Source organism: Hyla sarda, chromosome 5 (assembly GCF_029499605.1).
Source record: "Hyla sarda isolate aHylSar1 chromosome 5, aHylSar1.hap1, whole genome shotgun sequence".
NCBI lineage: Eukaryota > Metazoa > Chordata > Amphibia > Anura > Hylidae > Hyla > Hyla sarda.
Genome location: NC_079193.1, coordinates 370,789,926 through 370,808,790, shown reverse-complemented (window position 1 = coordinate 370,808,790; position 18,865 = coordinate 370,789,926). Strand labels below are relative to the sequence as shown.

The 18,865-nt window shown below is 40.5% G+C and overlaps 1 long non-coding RNA gene across 1 annotated transcript in view; it reads left to right on the top strand.

Moving 5' to 3' along the window:
* The window catches only part of LOC130274459 (uncharacterized), a 140,260-nt gene extending 132,397 nt beyond the window's left edge, over positions 1-7,863 (top strand). Inside the window, exon 3 of the long non-coding RNA XR_008844397.1 lies at positions 7,419-7,863. This is a non-coding gene — a long non-coding RNA (uncharacterized LOC130274459). The remainder of the gene's footprint in view (positions 1-7,418) is intronic.
* The last annotated feature ends 11,002 nt before the right edge of the window (positions 7,864-18,865 follow it).

Sequence of the window (18,865 nt, the reverse complement as noted above, 5' to 3'; positions counted from 1 at the left end):
TAACATACATGTGAATTGTAATGAATAAAGCGAACATACTTACACTGATGAGGGCTCTTTCCTCCTTCCTGCTGAACTAGCTCCCAACCATGTTGCTCCTGTGGTGGTCACTACTCACTTGCCTGTTTGGATGCTGCAAAGTTAGACGGTAACTACGCTGCTGCGAAGATCACGCGATATCTCACATGCGCATGCCGATATTTGTGCACATGCAAATTTATTGGAAAAATTGCTACGAATATGCGAATTTAGCGAATAAGTGACAAATATTCGCCCATATATTCGCAAAATATCGCAAATTCGAATATGGCCTATGCCACTCAACACTAACAAAGACTATAGCAGAGTTTTATGATCCCGCTAGACTATATTTTAGGAGGAAGAACTTGAAACAAGTTTCCTGTGTGGGAAATATACTTATAACAGTTAGTTTGGCGAGTAGGAATTCTATCAATATGTCTAAGCAATTATTTCATGCTTTCATAGATTATGAGTCTTGATTATTCTGCAGTTAGAATGAAGTCTCACAATATCCTAAAACTATAATCTCAATATGGAGACAGTTAATTATTTAATTTAATTAATTTATTTGCCAATCTAAATGGTATAATTGCATCCACATTTACCAAATTGTTCTTAATTAAATGGAATATCATTTTTGTGTCTCTTACCAAGTCTATGTAAGAACCTTGTTTCTGGTCCTAGGAAAACTGAACGGTCCAACTTATTGTTATGGATAGCCATTGGTCTGGTACCGTGTGATCAGTCTGGCTTGCTGGGATTTCACATAGTTTTTCCACCTTGTTGGACCTCTTTCCTGGGTGTGGGAGACAGTTCTTTGTCTTTCTGTCTTTCTTTTTCCCTTGTCTCTCTTCCTTTGTCTTTGTGTGTTCTACAGTACCTAACATTTAGTTTACCAGACTTTTTAATTAGTTAGACACACCTCCTTAAATTGGAATTCCCCAATGAATGTAGGTTGGGCGTGTACATATGGAAATGACTTTGACATCACTATAATACCAAGAATGCATTGAGCATATCACCCATAATGCCTTTCCTGTCGGTGTAATGTCAATTACCCATCCGCTAGGGGGTGCTATTGTATAGGAAATCAGCATCATTACCATTAACTCCTTGGGGACGGAGGGTTTTCCAGTTTTTGCACTTTAGTTTTTTCCTCCTTACCTTTTTTAAAATAATAACCCTATCAATTTTGCAGCTAAAAATCCATATGATGGCTTATTTTTTGCGCCACCAATTCTACTCTGTAATGACATCAGTCATTTTACCCAAAAAACTACGTAGAAATGGGGAAAAAAAATCATTGTGCGACAAAATAGAAGAAAAAATGCCATTTTGTAACTTTTGGGGTTTTCCATTTCTACGCAGTTAATTTTTGGGTAAAAATGACACATTATATTTATTCTGTAGGTCCATATGATCAAAATGATACCCTACTTATATAGGTTTGATTTTGTCGTACTTTTGGAAAAAAAATCCTAACTACATGCAGGAAAATGTATAACATTTTCATGTTCTGATCCCTATAACTTTTTTATTTTTCTGCGTATGGGGCGGTATGAGGACTCATTTTTTGCGCCGTGATCTGAAGTTTTTAGTGGTACCATTTATATATTGATCAGACTTTTTTATCACTTTTAATTCATTTTTTATGATATAAAAAGTGACCAAAATACGCTATTTTTCTGCGCGTACGCCATTGACCGTACGGTTTAATTAACAATATATTTTTTATAATTCGGACATTTCCACACATGGTGATACCACATATGTTTATTTTTATTTTTATTTACACAAATTTTTTTTTTATTGGGAAAAGGGGGTTGATTCAAACTTCTATTAGGGAAGGGGTTAAATGATCTTTATTCACTATTTTTTTCACTTTCTTTTTGCAATGATATAGCTCCCATAGGAGGCTATAACACTGCACACACTGATATTTTACATTGATCATTGGTTTCTCATGGAAAACCATTGATAAATGATTCTGCCACTTGACTGCTCATGCTTGGATCTCAGGCACTGAGCAGTCATTCGGCGATCGGACAGCATGGAGGAAGGTAGGGACCCTCCTGCTGTCTTTACAACTGTTCTGGATGCCGCTGCGATTTCACCGCGGCAATCCCGAACAGCACCCTGAGCTAACCGGCATCGCTTTACTTTCACTTTAGATGCGGCGTCTAAAGGGTTAATAGTGCACAGCACCGCGATCAATGCCGTGCACTATTAGCCACGGATCCTGGCCATTGTTAGAGGCCGGGCCCGACTTCGTGGCCCCACGTTATAGACAGGGAGCAGGCTGAGGGTGTATAGGTACGCCCTCCACCCCCCAGGAGTTAAGGGTTAACTGTTAATAATTAAATTAAAATTAAAAATTCAGGGATTATTTTTGACATTTAAGTAATTAAAACCTGGATTCTCATAGACATCTTGGGGCCAACCTAGACATCAAAATTTATTGGAGAGATAAGAATACCATGGAAGTCTCTTTCACACAGAAGTGTGAATCTCTCTCTGTGTCTAGTCAAATGGGTAATTAATTGTTAGTCAGAATAACATTCACAAGACTGGCTAACTAGCCCTCTTATCTGTCTTATATAAACAGCTATAAATATCTAAAGAGACAACAAATATTCTTCTCCCAGACTGGCACTTGTAGAGAAAAACTTTAGAATACTCTGTGGTCTATTTAGAACATACAATATGGCGGACACATGATACTATTATTCTATTAAGCGTAGTGATTTATTTTTGGGGCCTACAATAAGTATGACAAATGTCTGCAAGAGGCAGCTGAAATGTAGCTTGCACACAGGATGAATAAAGACCACTATTAATTTATCTGATACCGGAGTGCGGCTGAATTCCTTTTTACTTAGCTATTTGGGTAACCAGCTATGTAGGTAGGTGGCCAGGTAGCTAGTTATACAGGTCAGTGGCTAGGTAGCTAGCTATGTAGGTTGGTGGTGTGAGCCGTATCTACCCTTAAGTGACCTGCCCCATGTGTGTGTGTGTGTGTGTGTGTGTATGTGTGGAGAGGGGGGGTTCGCCAAAGCCTAAATACGCAACTGGCTGTGGCTATTAAAATGCAGACAACAGCACTTTATGCAAGTCTGGCTTCTCGCCTGCTTTATTAGATAGGTTGCAGGATACCCTAGATCGTCTAGTCACTAACTAAACAATCCAGCCTGCCCTGGCTATAAACTGGTGGGCTTTTCCTGGCCAGTTAAACTTGCAACATTATACTCACTGTTCACACACAGCACTTGCAACCTCTTGCTGTATGTGTCTCGTCAACACCAGCTCGGGCTATGTGTTCCTCATCAGGACTCCTATCTCTCCCTACAGCCACCTTGCTGTCTTCTAGGCAGAGCCAAATTTATACTGTTTCTTTTCTTTGGGGCCACTCACAGCTCGGGCTGTGTGTTCCTCATCAGGACCCCTGTCTCTCCCTACAGCCACCTTGCTGTCTTCTGGGGAGAGCCCAGATTATATTGTTTCTTTTCCTTATAAGCACACTTCCCCTTTCTGCTACCTCATTAATTAGGCCACAGGTGAGGGTTTCTCCAGGGTTAGCTAGGAAAATACACCCTTTCCTTGCCACACTGTCAAATATCCCCCCTCTGCTAATACCACCGGGAAGGAGTATTTGTATTCAAAAGGCAAAGTCTAACTGTCTTTCCTTTTCCTTGAACAAATTCGCCCAACAGGTTTTGAGGCACTTGGCTTATTTCTTCAGCAGATTTTATATGTGGTTCGATCTTCCTGATCACGATCCAACTATGGTCCAGACATCACATCTCCTTCACTCAGGACTCTGTCTTTGACAGTAAGCGCAGCACCCAGCTCCACATCTAGTATCTTAAGTACTTCTGCATTATCCACAGACATCTCTTTAGCTTCTTTTACGGTCACCTCTTCCAGATGACTGCGCAATTCTAGCCCCACCTTGGGCTCATCTTCAGCTGGCGGGTGGGACTCATGTTCCTCTACCTGATCCGTTTCTGGTTTTACTCAAGACTTTGTTTCAGTCAGAGGCACACTTGTCACTTGAGTCTCTGGATCCTCTTGGACTTGACTCGCAGTATGTTCTTCAGCTCCCCTAACAGTCTGGCAGACCCCTATCTGACATATATCTAGTGACTGCTGACATGCCCTGTCCTCAGCCTCTGCTGAGTAGCTCTCAACTAATGTGTGGTTCAAGTCAAGTGTTGTGGGCCTATCAGGTGTACCCACTCTAGTTACCTGACAGTCTTCTCATAATTGCTGGAAAAATTGAAAATCCGTCCCCAGTTCTACACCATACTCCAAGGAGGGCTCTATTGCAATCTTGTGACTCGCAGTACCATAGGGAGTAGAAATACAAACAGTTTTTAACCCAAAATAACTGCCTGTATAGACACTATGACAGGGTCTGGCTTCACCAGACTAATTATGCCCCAAGGCTCTAGCAAAGCAATCATCTTTTTACCATCTACTACCAGCTCACACAGGTTTTCTTTTGTCCCATTAGAGTTGGCAGCAGTAGGCATTACTTCAGAACACATAGGCATTAATTTTTGACAAAAAACATTATCACACTGCATAGGTTCAAAATTTACAGGACAGTTCACAGAGTCAAGTAGTGACACACCACCCATCATTAGCTCAGGAACCTTTGTGTGTGGTTTCTCTGGCACACTCTCCTCATCCCACAACTGCCCAAAATATGGGAAGTCTTTGCCCAGTATAATCTCTATCTTAAGCTCGGCACCTCCATAACATGGCTCACTGTCCTATAACAGGTTTCAAAGTCAATTAGAACAGTCTTACCAGGCTCTGGTCGGGTATTCAAAAACGGAATTATGTCCGGCATGACTCTGGATACAGCCTGGCGACAGTCCAGTTCCACAAACAGTGAGATTGCACCCTCCAGTAACTGGTGGGCTTTTCCCGGCCAGTTAAACTTATGCCTCCTGCAACCTTCTACTCAATGTTTACACACAGCGTTTGCAACCTCTTGCTGTGTGTCTCGTCCACACCACTCTTTGGGGCCACTCACAGCACAAACTGTGTGTTCCTCAGCAGGACCCCTGTCTCTCCCTACAGCCAACTTGCTGTCTTCTAGGGAGAGCCCTGACTATACTGTTTCTTTTCCTTATAAGCACACTTACCCTTCCTGCTACCTCATTATTTAGGCCACATGTAGAGGTTTCTCCAAAGTTAGCTAGGGAAATACACCCTTTCCTTGTCACAATCACAATATATTTTACACTTTTCTATAATAATATCAGCATCGGTCATTAAAAAACATAACATTTTAGTACTTTGAGTGAGATGGTGTTTCCCTGCTCCGATGGATGAAAGATAAAAAATAATAAAGATATAATTACTTCAAACCAACTATGTGAATACATTGGAACTGAAAGTGAATTACACCAATCAATGGACTGAATCAATAAATAACAATTTCATCCATTTTCTCCGCCTGGGCTCCCAGTAAATATGTCACTCAGACCTCAATCCATATTAGTAGTGCATCATTTACTTGTCATATGGCCCAGAATAACTATGTTCAGTTTTTTTTTTCCACCTGGCGCTTACACTAAAATAAATATAAAAATAAATGATTAGAAATTGATTTTGTCAGAGTTTTCTAAATTAGTCAGTCATTTTCTCCTACCTTATCATCAATATTGTTAATCCCTGGAAAATGACACGGTACGTTGAGCCTTTCTTGACAGGAATCTGCTATGTATATAAGCTACACGGACGTCTGCTCCAAGGAGAGGATTTATAGAGTGTTTAATGGAAATGAAAAAAAAAATCATAGAAAAAAAAATCTCTGTAAAAATTCACACAATAAAACATTCTGAGTATGAGCTGCCAAGATATACTTTTCTGATTTTTATTTTTATTTTTTTTGTGTCACTTTTTGGAAGGTAACTTAATTCTCCAAAGACTCTTGTTATTACAGTTTCAATCACATAGCCGAAGTTGAGCAAGTTGAAGACTCGACTTCATGAAAAAAAAAACATGCGCCAGAAGCAGATAGGTCACTCTCTTCGACTGATGACAGAGTAATTGCCTTTCAAAGGGAGCCTAAAATTTATTGGCAGACCTTCCAGGAACCCCGTAGGTTCTGCTTATCTTTTTGATTATTCTTAGATTCAAAGGGGCTTTGTCAGGTAACCCAAGAACCTTTATCCTCTCATTGTGCTCGGAGTGAAAGAATGGCAATTAAATTAAAGAAAACTCTTTTACTTTTACCTTTTTTTTTGTTTAACATAGAAATGTCCATCGATTGTTCTGAACCGGAAAAGTTTTAGAAGTCTTAGAAGAATAATGTATTGAGGGTTGAATGGTGGGGATCAAAGAAGAGCTTTGACAATTCTTATATTTCATGTTTCATGAAAAATATATTGCATTATGAAACTTTATAGTATTTTTTTCTTTTTTTTTTTTTTTTACTACTGGCATATATCGACCTACATAGAGATTCTTCTTTTATTATGTATGTTTTTTAATTTAACAGTTTTATCTTACATTTCCATTGGGTTTATTTTCAGAAATAGAACTGGAAATTTTATTTTATAAGGGGTATTTTTAAGGGGTACTCCGCCCCAAACATCTTATCCCCTTTTTAAATGATAGGGGATAAGATGTCTGATCGCAGGGGTCCCGCCACTGGAGACCCCCGCAATCTCTGCAGTGCCACCCTGCCGACATCACTAGAGAGCAAACTGGCTCTGTGTTTAATGACGGGGTGATGCAGGGGAAGGAGCATCGTGACGTCATGGCTCCGCCCCCCATGATGTCACGTCCCGCCTACTGAATACAAGTCTATGGGAGGGGGCATGGCGATCATTATGCCTTCTCCCATAGACTTATGTTAAGGGGGCGGTGAGTGACTTCACAGGGGGCGGAGCTGTGACATCACTATGCTCCATCCCCTGCATTGCCCCATCATCACGCACAGAGAAAGTTTGCTGTGTTGTAATGACGGCGGGTGGCGATTCAGAGATCATGGGGATCCCCAGTGGCGGGACCCCCGCAATCAGACATCTTATCCCCTATCCTTTGGATCAGGATAAGATGTCTGGGGTAGAGTACCCCTTTAAAAGAAAAATAGAAAAAGGTAATAAATGCAGTGTTTTTGTTTGTTTTATTTTTGGTGAAAAGGGGTGTGTGAGTGTGTTAAATTTTTTTTAATACATTTTTTTCAAAAATCTAAATAATATCTATTTTTATTTTTTGCATAAATAACAATTTAACTTTATTCTATGGGATTATGTCAAATATTCTATTGCAAGGCATGTGTGTAAATCATTAGTACAATAGAAACAATTAATCTTTTTCATAAAAAAAAATGTGTTCTGTATATCCACGTTCAGAGGGCCATCATTTTTTTCCAACAGGGCTTCAAGAGCACTTATTTTTTTGTGGGACAAGTTATATTTTTCCAGCTTCAACAGCATCCCACCTCAGTCACTGATGACCACTTGTAGTCATGACCAAGACCAGGGAGTGCTGTATAGTGGGGACAGGCTCCATTGGAACGTAAGCAGCTGGGGAGCAGGGCAGGTGAGTTTACCTTGTCTTATTCCTTTTAGCCCTGCCTGAGCACATTGGCAAGTATAAAAAATGGCCTGTAAACCCTGTACATTTTTAGTTAGGTAAATGGGTAAAAAAAAATATTCCACTAGCAATATTATTTTACATATTTCACTATAACACAATAACTTTATTACACAAGGGACTATGAGTCCAGCCATACTAACCCCTTCCTGATCCATGCCATACAGATATGACTTGGGTTGGGTAAGGAAGTATAGCGTGGACTCAGAAGCCGCGCCCACACCATACATATTGGTTGCTGGCTGCTATCTTAGTTTTAATTAAAATAAACATATTAAATTATTAAAAGTGTAAAAGAAAATTCATAGTAATTATAGTAAGAGGATATTTGTAGCTACCAACTAGAGATGAGCGAATTTTAGAAAAATTTGATTTGGCAGATTTGCCAAATAAAATAAAAAAATCGACTCAAACTGAATAAATTCTCAGCAAATATTTATTAGTAATGCATTTTATTAATGTGTTTAATAAAGTGTGTGAGTGTGTTTCACTTTTTTCTCTGGTACTACTACTCCCAGCATGGTACAGACTGTTCCATGATGGGAGTAGTAGTACCTGTGCTAATAGACAGATCGCCCCAGGTGTCACTCCTGACACCCGCTGCAATCGTCCTGTATAATGAATAGATGTGGGCGGCTTTCTCGTATTTAGATAGGATGATCGCATCGGGTGTCAGGAGTGACACCCGCTGTGATCTGTCCTCAACTTAAGGTACTACTGCTCCCAACATGGAGCACACTCTGCTCCATGCTGGGAGCTGTAGTACCTGCATTAATAGACAGATCGCAGCGGGTGTCACTTGTGAAACCCGATGCGATTGTCCTGTATATTGTATAGAGGTTGGTGGCCGGACGCTCATCTCTGGTCCCACTTTAGTATATGCCGTATATATACCTATTATTCATATTTCCCGCAAAGAGCTGTGATTGGCTGGAGCCATCTGGCCAATCACAGCTCTCTGCGGGAAATATGAATAAGTGATGTGAATTCACATCCCTGGCCGGCCGGAGTATAGTGCAGAGATGCGAGCGCAGGAGAAAGTCGTTCCATCTCTGCAATAGAAAGGACAATCACATCGGGTATCAGGAGTGACACCTGAGTGATCTGTCTATTAGTATAGGTACTACAGCTCCCATCATGGAACAGTCTGTTCCATGCTGGGAGTAGTAGTACTACCTAAAAAATGTAAAAAATAGAGAAAAAAAGAGAAAAACACACACACACTTTATTAAACACAATATTAAAATACATCTTTATGTATAAAACTCAATGGCCCTCATTTACTAACAGGATCCCAACACTTTTTGTCGGGTTTTGCGCCAGAATTATTTCTGCGCCAGAATTTGCGCAAGAATCTGGCGCACAACCCGAAAAAATCAAAATCACTCAGAGTGGAAAAAAAAAACTACAAAAGGGGAGTTTTTCCCGACAAAAGGGGCGTGTTCCCGTCAAAAAGAGAAAAAAACCCTCAGAGTGGGAAGAAAACTCACAGGAAAACCTGTGAGTTTTGCTTCACAGAAACCCGAAATTACTCAAAACTGAGTAAATCCTGCAACCCCCAGCATGGAACAGGGTCTGTTCCATGTTGGGGTAGTAGTACAGGGGCTGAGGGATTGATCGCACCGGGTCTCACTTCTGAGACCCGATCCGATCAGATGTTATTAAGCAGGGGAGCGGGCGACATGTTCCGATCCCCTGCAATGTACTGTAAACTTTCATTTTTAAATTCCCCACCAGTCCACCAGGAGCCCTGAATGGCCGGGACCGAGGAGCCAATCAGGGCTCCTGGCAGAGTTTTAATATAGAAGCGCTGTGGTGGGCAAAGATGTATAGAATCGCTGGGGGGGTATATATCTGGCCCCTCCAGCGTTTCTATATATCTTTCCCCCTGCTGCGCTATATCAAACTTAGTGCCCGCTGCACTTGAATAAATGTACTGCCCCCCCAGCGCTATTATATATCTATATTGATCCCCGCTGCGCATATACTGACCCCCGCTGCGCATATTTATATATATATATATACTGCCCCTCCAAGCTGTGCATATTAATCTTCATGTTCTGGGCTGGATGTCAGCCGGCCTCTTCGCCACTGCGGGAGTGCGCGCCACCGGTAATTTTTCTTGAAGTCACACAATAGGCAGCCAATCGGAAGTGGTTAAGAAAGGCCTCTGTTGGTGCTGGACTTCAAGTAACATAATCATATGGTCCTTTTATTTAAAAAGAAAATCTTATTTTGATGTTTTATATATCTAAGTACCATAGCTAAGAGGCTGCCGCATGTTGTGTATGGTTACATGCTGCAGCCCCTTGACTTAGTCCGGTCAGTTGGTACATACCCTGACGGTCTATTTTTTATTGACTCCTATGTCAATACCTCCCCTGATGACACCGCCGTAACAGGCGATAGAAACGCGTTGGGAGACTCAGTCGCCATCATTGGATGACTGAAGGAGTAACTATTTGCTGGGTGACCCCAAGTGATTTGTCACATCAGCTAGATTGTGCCTTGATGTAGCACACTTTTTTCATGGTTGGATGTGCTTGTATTACAGTATAGCACTCCTAGCTTGGATATAATTATATTTGCTTTTAGCAGTTATAATTTGGATTAAAGATTTTTGAGTACATGCACGGAATGGCACTGATTGTACTTTCTACTTTTATTGAGTATATATTAAAAGTGATGTTTTAAGCCACCTCTATTCACTGGTGTTGGTCAGTTGGTGATTATTAGTTACATTGATACTTGGCTAAGAGGTTTATTAAATTGGTCGTGTACAGGACTTTATTGGTGTGCAATTTATGCCCCCCCCAGCGCTATTACATATCTATACTGATCCCCGCTGCCCATATACTGACCCCCGCTGCGCATATTTATATATATATATATACTGCCCCTCCAAGCTGTGCATATTAATCTTCATGTTCTCCCTCCCCTGGCTGCCAATGAATGAAAACTCTATTAGCGGGGGAGCGGAGGGCTGCTTCCCGCTCTCGCTGCTAAGAGTTTGTCATTCATAGCGGGCAGCAGCTGCATATCATGCTGTGGGGGTCAGACATATGGATATATGTCTGACCCTCGCAACATACATATACAAATGCAGGCTCACCGCTATGAATGACAAGTAAGCTATTGGCAGCAGCAGCGCGAACCTCCGCTCCCTGCACTGCTTTACTTGTCATTCATAGCAGTGAGCCGTCACCTGTATATATAGATGCGCGGTAGGGGTCAGACAGATGGATATATGTCTGATCCTCACAGCATCTATATATACAGGTGCCGGCTCACCGCTATGAATGACAAGTAAAGCAGTGCAGGGAGCGGAGGTTTGCGCTGCTGCTCCTAACAGCTTACTTGTCATTCATAGCGGTGAGCCGGCATTTGTATATGTATGCTGCGAGGGTCAGACATATATCCATATGTCTGACCCCCACAGCATGATATGCAGCTGCTGCCCGCTATGAATGACAAACTCTTAGCACCGAGAGCGGGCAGCAGCCCTCCGCTTCCCCGCTAATAGAGTTTTCATTCATTGGCAGCCAGGGGAGGGAGAACATGAAGATTAATATGCGCAGCTTGGGTGGGGGACAGTATATGTATAAATATGCGCAGCGGGGTCAGTATATGCGCAGGGGGGATCAGTATAGATATATAATAGCGCTGGGTAGGCAGTACATTTATTTAAGCACAGCGGGCACTAAATCTGATATAGCGCAGCAGGGGGAAATATATATAGAAACGCTGGAGGGGCCAGATATATACCCCCCCCCCCAGCGATTCTATACATCTTTGCCCACCACAGCGCTTCTATATTAAAACTCTGCCAGGAGCCCTGATTGGCTCCTCGGTCCCGGCCATTCAGGGCTCCTGGTGGACTGGTGGGGAATTTAAAAATGAAAGTTTACAGTACATTGCAGGAGATCGGAACATGTCGCCCGCTCCCCTGCTTAATAACATCTGATCGGATCGGGTCTCAGAAGTGAGACCCGATGCGATCAATCCCTCAGCCCCTGTACTACTACCCACAACATGGAACAGACCATGATGGGGGTAGTAGTACAAGCACTAATGTAGTCAGAATTTGCAGAGACTTTTTTCTGTCACACAGAATACATTTTGTGCGACAGAAAAAAAACCTGCGACAGAAAGAAAGGGAAATTGGGCAACAGATTAGTAAATCACAAGGAAAAAAAAGACGAGTACACTGAAAAAAAGAAAACCTAACCGACACTCCAGCCTTAGTAAATGAGGGCCAATGTGTGTGTGTGTGTGTGTGTGTATGTGTGTATATATTAGTGTTGAGTGGCATAGGCCATATTCGAATTCGCGAATATTCGCGAATATATGGACAAATATTCGTCATATATTCGTGAATATTCGCATATTCGTTATATCCTCGTTTTATTTTCGCATACGCGAAAATTTGCTTATGCGAAAATTAACATATGTGAAAATTAGCATATACAAAATTAGCATACGCGAACATTCGCATATGCGAAAATTATCATATACTAATTTTCGCATACGCAAATTTTCGCACGCCAGTCTCACACAGTAGTATTACAGCCTTCTTTACACCACACAAGCTGGAAGCAGAGAGGGATGATCACTGTGATGTGTACTGTGAAAAAAAAAAAAAAAAAATAAGAATATTCGTAATTACGAATATATAGCGCTATATTCGCAAAATTCGCGAATTCGCGAATATGCGATATTCGCGAATAATATTCGAATTGTGAATATTCGCGAGCAACACTAGTATATATGTGTGTATGTATGTATATATGTATGTGTGTGTATATGTGTATATATGTATGTGTGTGTACGTGTGTATGTATATGTGTGTGTGTGTGTGTGTATGTTCCAGCATCACGTCCAAACAGCTAAAGATATTAACATGAAACTTGGCCACATGTTACTTATATGTCAACAACAAACGTAGGATAGGCGATTTAACCCTTACCCACCCCCATTTGCCAGAGTCGGGGTTTTTGTTTAAAGTCCCATACAAGTCTATGGGAAATATAGGTTACTGCATAACTTCCAAACGGCTGGAGATATTTCGATAATACTTGGTCACATGTTACTTATATGTCCACTTAAAAAATAGGATAGTTAATTTAACCCTTAACTATCCCCATTTGTGAGGGTCAGGGTTTTTGTCCCATGCAAATCAATGGGAAATGTATGTTCCCACATAACATCCGTACGGCTGGAGATATTTCAATACCTGGTACACATGTTTCGGGTTAGGATAGGAGATCAAGATAGGAGGTCGAGATAGGAGGTCGGGATATGAGGTCCGGATATGAGGACGGGAAATGAGGACAGGATAAGAGGACGGGATAGGAGTTCGGGATAGGAGGACGGGATAGGAGGACGGGATAGGAGGTCGGAATAGGAGGTCGGGATAGGAGGTCGAGATAGGAGGATTGGATAGGAGGACTGGATAGGAGGTCGGGAGAGGAGGTTGAGATAGGAGGAAGGGATAGGAGGTCTGGATATGAGGACAGGATATGGGGTTGGGATATGACAACAATATATGACGATGGGATATGAAGTCAAAAGCTTCCTCTGTTGATTTTCCTCCCTGTTTAAAAATTAACATTAACATTTTTTTTTGTCTTTAAATTTCCGGGAGCGGGCATCGACCAGAAGATTCAGCGCTCAATATTGAAAATGAATGAGGAGTGCATTTCATAATTTTTTCTTGTTTTCATTCTAAATCAAAAATTTTTAAATTTTCACTTAACTTTTTTAGCCCCATAGATGCGAGTGCAGGAGAAAGCCGATCGCATCTATACATTAAACAGGACGATCGCAGGGGTGTCGCTAATGAAGAAATGTATTATTTTGAATCGAGTTGAAGTTCGGATTCGGTCCCAATCGAATTTTTCATGAAATTTGGAACGAATTCAACATCGTCCACTTCAATTCGCTCATCTCTAATACCAACTATTAAATTAGCAATTAAATACATTTATAAGAATATATTTTATGATCTGTCTTGTGTTCAATATAAAAACATCTACTTCTGAGCAGATTCATTCTTATTATTATGTTTAATTAAATTTTTTTATTCAATGTGCATAAACTGCATCAAAAATAAAATTAGAAACCAGCATGTGGTGAAGCGTGTGCTTCTTTATTGTTTCCGTGTCACGTGCCGTGCGCTCGGCAGGACTCATTTAGCAGACAACGCAAATTATTCTACGGTAAATAAAAAGTGTATTTTAATTTTCCAATCTCGGTGATGTGTTGCATAAGTCATTGTCGCTTTGTTCATTTGCGTTGGACGATTTGCTTGGATAACGGGAGTGCGTACCAATGTTTTGTAAATGTTCTTCAGAAACTATTGATTAGCGTTCAGAGCTATTTGTTCAGCCGAGCGTCCCCCCTAACACGGTCCTCTGTCTAATTTTATGTTAGGCTTCGAATAATTATACTTAACCACTGAGCTCTATGTAATGAATTACACAATCATGGGAACAAGATTACTACTGTACAACCTAATGATACCATCAGTTATCAACTAGATAAAACTTATTTCTATTGAAGTAAAGGGGGGAATATCAGAAGTTCCTACATCAATACTTGAAGGAAACCTGTCACCTTGAAATGGCCATCCATTCTTTAAAGGGGTACTCCCGTAGAAATTTTTTTTTTTTTTAAATCAACTGGTGCCAGAAAGTTAAACAGATTTGTAAATTACTTCTATTAAAAAATCTTAATCCTTCCAGTACTTTTTAGGGGCTGTATACTACAGAGGAAATTCTTTACTTTTTAGATTTCTCTGATGTCCTGACCACAGTGCTCTCTGCTGACCTCTGCTGTCCATTTTAGGAACTGTCCAGAACAGGAGAAAATCCCCATAGCAAACATTTGCTGCTCAGGACAGTTCCTAAAATGGACAGCATAGGTCAGCAGAGAGCACTGTGGTCATGGCATCAGAAAAATCTAAAAAGTAAAGCATTTCCTCTGTAGTATATAGCCCCTAAAAAGTACTGGAAGGATTAAGATTTTTTTAATTAACAAATCTGTTTAACTTTCTGGCACCAGTTAATAAAAAAAAAAAAAAAGTTTTCCACGGGAGTACCCCTCTAAGGATTGTATCATAAACCACAGGAGTCAAAAAGAAAGATATATAGTGTTGTGGCGAAATATTCAGCATAAGGGCGGGCAGATTACCTGTGGAAATTCTGCAGTTTATTTGCTGTGGAAAATCCGAAGCGGATTTGCCTTCAGTGGGTCCTAAGAAAAAATCTGCCTCTATTGCAGATTTTCTGCTGACCCATTGAAGTCAATGGTAGCAAAATCTGCTGCAGATTTTCTGCAGCAAATATGCTTAGGAAATTCTGCAGGTAATCCTCCCATGTGAACATACCCTAAGGCTTCATTTGCATCATGGGCTGGATTGAGCAGGAGAATTTAAAAAACGCCAGCTGCTGTATCCTTGCCATACCTGTGCCATACCCGTACCTCATTTATTTCATGGAGCTGGATGAGTCAGCTAATGACTCTAGTTGGGTCATTTTTGAACCATACCTGGACTGAAAACTGTGGTCGGCTGCAAATCCAGTCTGGCAACAAAAATGGAAACAGTACAAAAATGACCTGACAAGAATCAATTGCTAACTCTGTCCGGCTCATTGATATAAATTAGGTACAGCGTGGATATAGCGGGCATATGACAGCAGCTGGATATTAAATGGGCACTGTCAGATATAAAAACTGTTTATATGTTGTACATCTTGGCAAAACAATAGTTCTTCTAATATACTTTTTCAAAAATTTTCACATTTTATTAAAGAAAACTGCCTTTAAAAATCCCACCACTAGAGGTCCCCATTCGCCCTGGGACACTGATGAGTCTCACAGCAGTATGAGGGTGTCCAAGGGTCATGGACATGAGATGGCTGATTGACAAAGCTGCTAAAGGAACACAGCCTGGAACAACACTGCTATAACACAGAGATTTACCAAAAATGTGCCTCCAGCTGTTTCAAAACTAAGACTTCAAGCATGCCTGGACAGTCAAAGAATGTCTGGGCATGCTTGGAGTTGTACTTTTGCAAAAGCTCTAGGCACACAGCTGAAGGCAACACTGCTGCAAAAAAAGAGTTATCCAAACATTGTACCTCCAACTATTCAAAACTACATGTCCCAGCATTACAGGACTGCCTAAGGATGATATACATGAATGACAAAGGGACAATATAATAAATGTATGCATAAAAAAAACACTTTACTTTTAGCACTAAACCTTTGCACAAATTTAGAAAGATGTATGTTATACACTCACCATATTGTCTTTGGTGGTAGAGTACAGGCAATCTCCAATAATCAGTGTTTGTGTGTGTACAGCATAAAACCAGAGAGGAAAGAGTTACAGAGCAGGGCTTTTATGCTCCTCCAAGAGCAGTGAGTCAGCAGAGTGAGGGAGGGGATAGGTCAGCACATTGCAGACAAGAGAAGGACACGCCCCTTCTCTTTGCATAGATGAAAAATACATTGAACAGCTGTAATATGCAATTTTTTTTTAGAAATATTGGTGATAGAGACATAAAAATTACATGTAAAGGATCAGGATGAGGTACTGAGTAACATATAACATTCTGACAGGTACACTTTAAATTCTCCTGCTTGATTTGGCTGCCGTATGCCCAAACTGTATTGTAAATGCAGCATAACCTGTACTTTAGGACTCAAGAGTCCAGTGGATGGTTTTACTAAATGACTGACAGCTTTCCTTGTGAGAGTTTGCATACAGAGATAGCTGTCATTCATTGGGTAGAACCCTAGGCCCATAATAACAGAGCTTTAAATATATAAATTACAAGTTATGATTAAAATGTAACTCTGATATCGGTCCAATTGCAGCATACCTTTTTATATTTCCTGGCAACTTTATAGCTGGAGACTTGCCCACTGCAAAAACCATTAGGATAGGGATTTGTCAGAAGCCCTATACACGTTTATGGGAGTTCTGACAAGTCTCTATTCTTATCACTTTAACCTTGGGCTACAAATTTGCCAGGAGATTTAAAAAGGTATCCTGCTGTTGGGCTAACATCAGAGTGACTCTTTAAAGTGTACCTTTGTACAAAAACTTTTTATATTATGTAGATAATACAATTATATGTATATTTGTAATATACATTGGTTAAAAAATATGTATATTTTTGTCCCTTCAGCTATTGCCTGTGTGTCTCTGTAAGGAGTCAAAATACAGGAAATGAGGACAGGACAAGCAGGGTATCATCCTCATGTGTGAGCCTGTAGCATGTAACAAAGCCTAACTGCATGGAGCCCCGCTTATCCTCAGTGTACAGAGCACCACTTGTCCTCAGTGTACAGAGCTCTGCTTGTCCTCAGTGTACAAAGCTCTGCTTGTCCTCAGTGTACAGAGCTCTGCTTGTCCTCAGTGTACAGAGCTCTGCTTGTCCTCAGTGTACAGAGCTCTGCTTGTTCTCAGTGTACAGAGCCCTGCTTGTCCTCAGTGTACAGAGCCCTGCTTGTCCGCAGTGTACAGAGTCCTGCTTGTCTTCAGTGTACAGAGCCTTGCTTGTCATCAGTGTACAGAGCCCTGCTTGTCCTCAGTGTACAGAGCCCTGCTTGTCCTCAGTGTACAGGGCCCTGCTTGTCCTTAGTGTACAGAGCCCTGCTTGTCCTCAGTGTACAGAGCCCTGCTTGTCCTCAGTGTACAGGGCCCTGCTTGTCCTCAGTGTACAGAGCCCTGCTTGTCCTCAGTGTACAGAGCCCTGCTTGTCCTCGGTGTAAAGAGCCCTGCTGGTCCTCAGTATACAGAGCCCTGCTTGTCCTCAGTGTACAGAGCCCTGCTTGTCCTTAGTGTACAGAGTCCTGCTTGTCCTCAGTGTACAGAACCCTGCTTGTCCTCACTGTACAGAGCCCTGTTTGTCCTCAGTATACAGAGCCCTGCTTGTCCTCAGTGTACAGAGCTCTGCTTGTCCTCAGTGTACAGAGCCCTGCTTGTCCTCAGAAAGTTGAACAGATTTGTAAATTTATTCTATTAAAAAATCTTAATCCTTCCAATACTTATTAGCTGCTGAATACTACAGAGAAAATTATTTTCTTTTTTGAACACAGTGCTCTCTGCTGACATCATGACCACATTGCTCTCTGCTGACATTTCTGTCCATTTTAGGAACTGTCCAGAGCAGCAAATATTTTCTATGGTGATGTTCTCCTACTCTGGACAGTTCTTAAAATGGACAGAGATGTCAGCAGAGAGCACTGTGGTCATGATGTCAGCAGATATATAGCTCTGTGTTCCAAAAAGAAAAGAATTTCCCCTGTAGTATTCATATTCAGCAGCTAATAAGTACTGGAAGGATTAAGATTTTTTAATAGAAGTAATTTACAAATCTGTTTAACTTTCTGGCACCAGTTGATTAAAAAGAAAAAAAGTTTTTCACCGGAGTACCCCTTTAAATAATAAATGATTACCTTTAAGAAGCCTATTGAAGAGAAGTAAAAAAAAAAATTACAAAAACAAATTAATAAATTAATAAAAAAAAAAAAAAATAGTTATGGAGTTTATTAAACACAAAACATAATTAGACTTTAGTCTCTATCATAAAAAAAAAAGTTTATTCTCTACATATTTTAGATCTATTAATTTTCAATGAACCGGTTGCATAAAATTCTGATTTCCATTTGAAAAAAATAAAATAAAATAAATTGCTAAAACTGAATCATAGTAATTTATACCCCATAGACTCTTCTCAACTGACTTTAAATAATAACTCTAAAAATGGCAGCATCACCAGTGTACAATTCACCCTAATTGTGTCGGATGTTCCTAAATATCGGCCTATCATTTAATCACCCGCTAACTTCTTCTTTTACCTTGTTCATTTATATCCTTAAAAACCTCCGCTGGGAGCCTTAAGTCATACAGAACACCTTCTAAGGATCCAGCGCTCCGACTCCCTATCCCCATCTCAGTACATAATTCTTATCCGGTTACCATGAGATTTACGGAAACTGAAAACATTAGGCTCAATTAGATGAAATATCTGTTCTATACTGTAAGTCACATAGCCATTTTCTTATTAAGAAAATATGTTAATATGGTAATTAACAAGGAAGCTAAGTAACATAAAGTATTAGTCTGCGCCCTTATTAACATGGGTTCCATGACAGCTCACTCACTATATTTTACTTACATGTGTGCGCTAATTAAAATCCAAGTAATTTATCA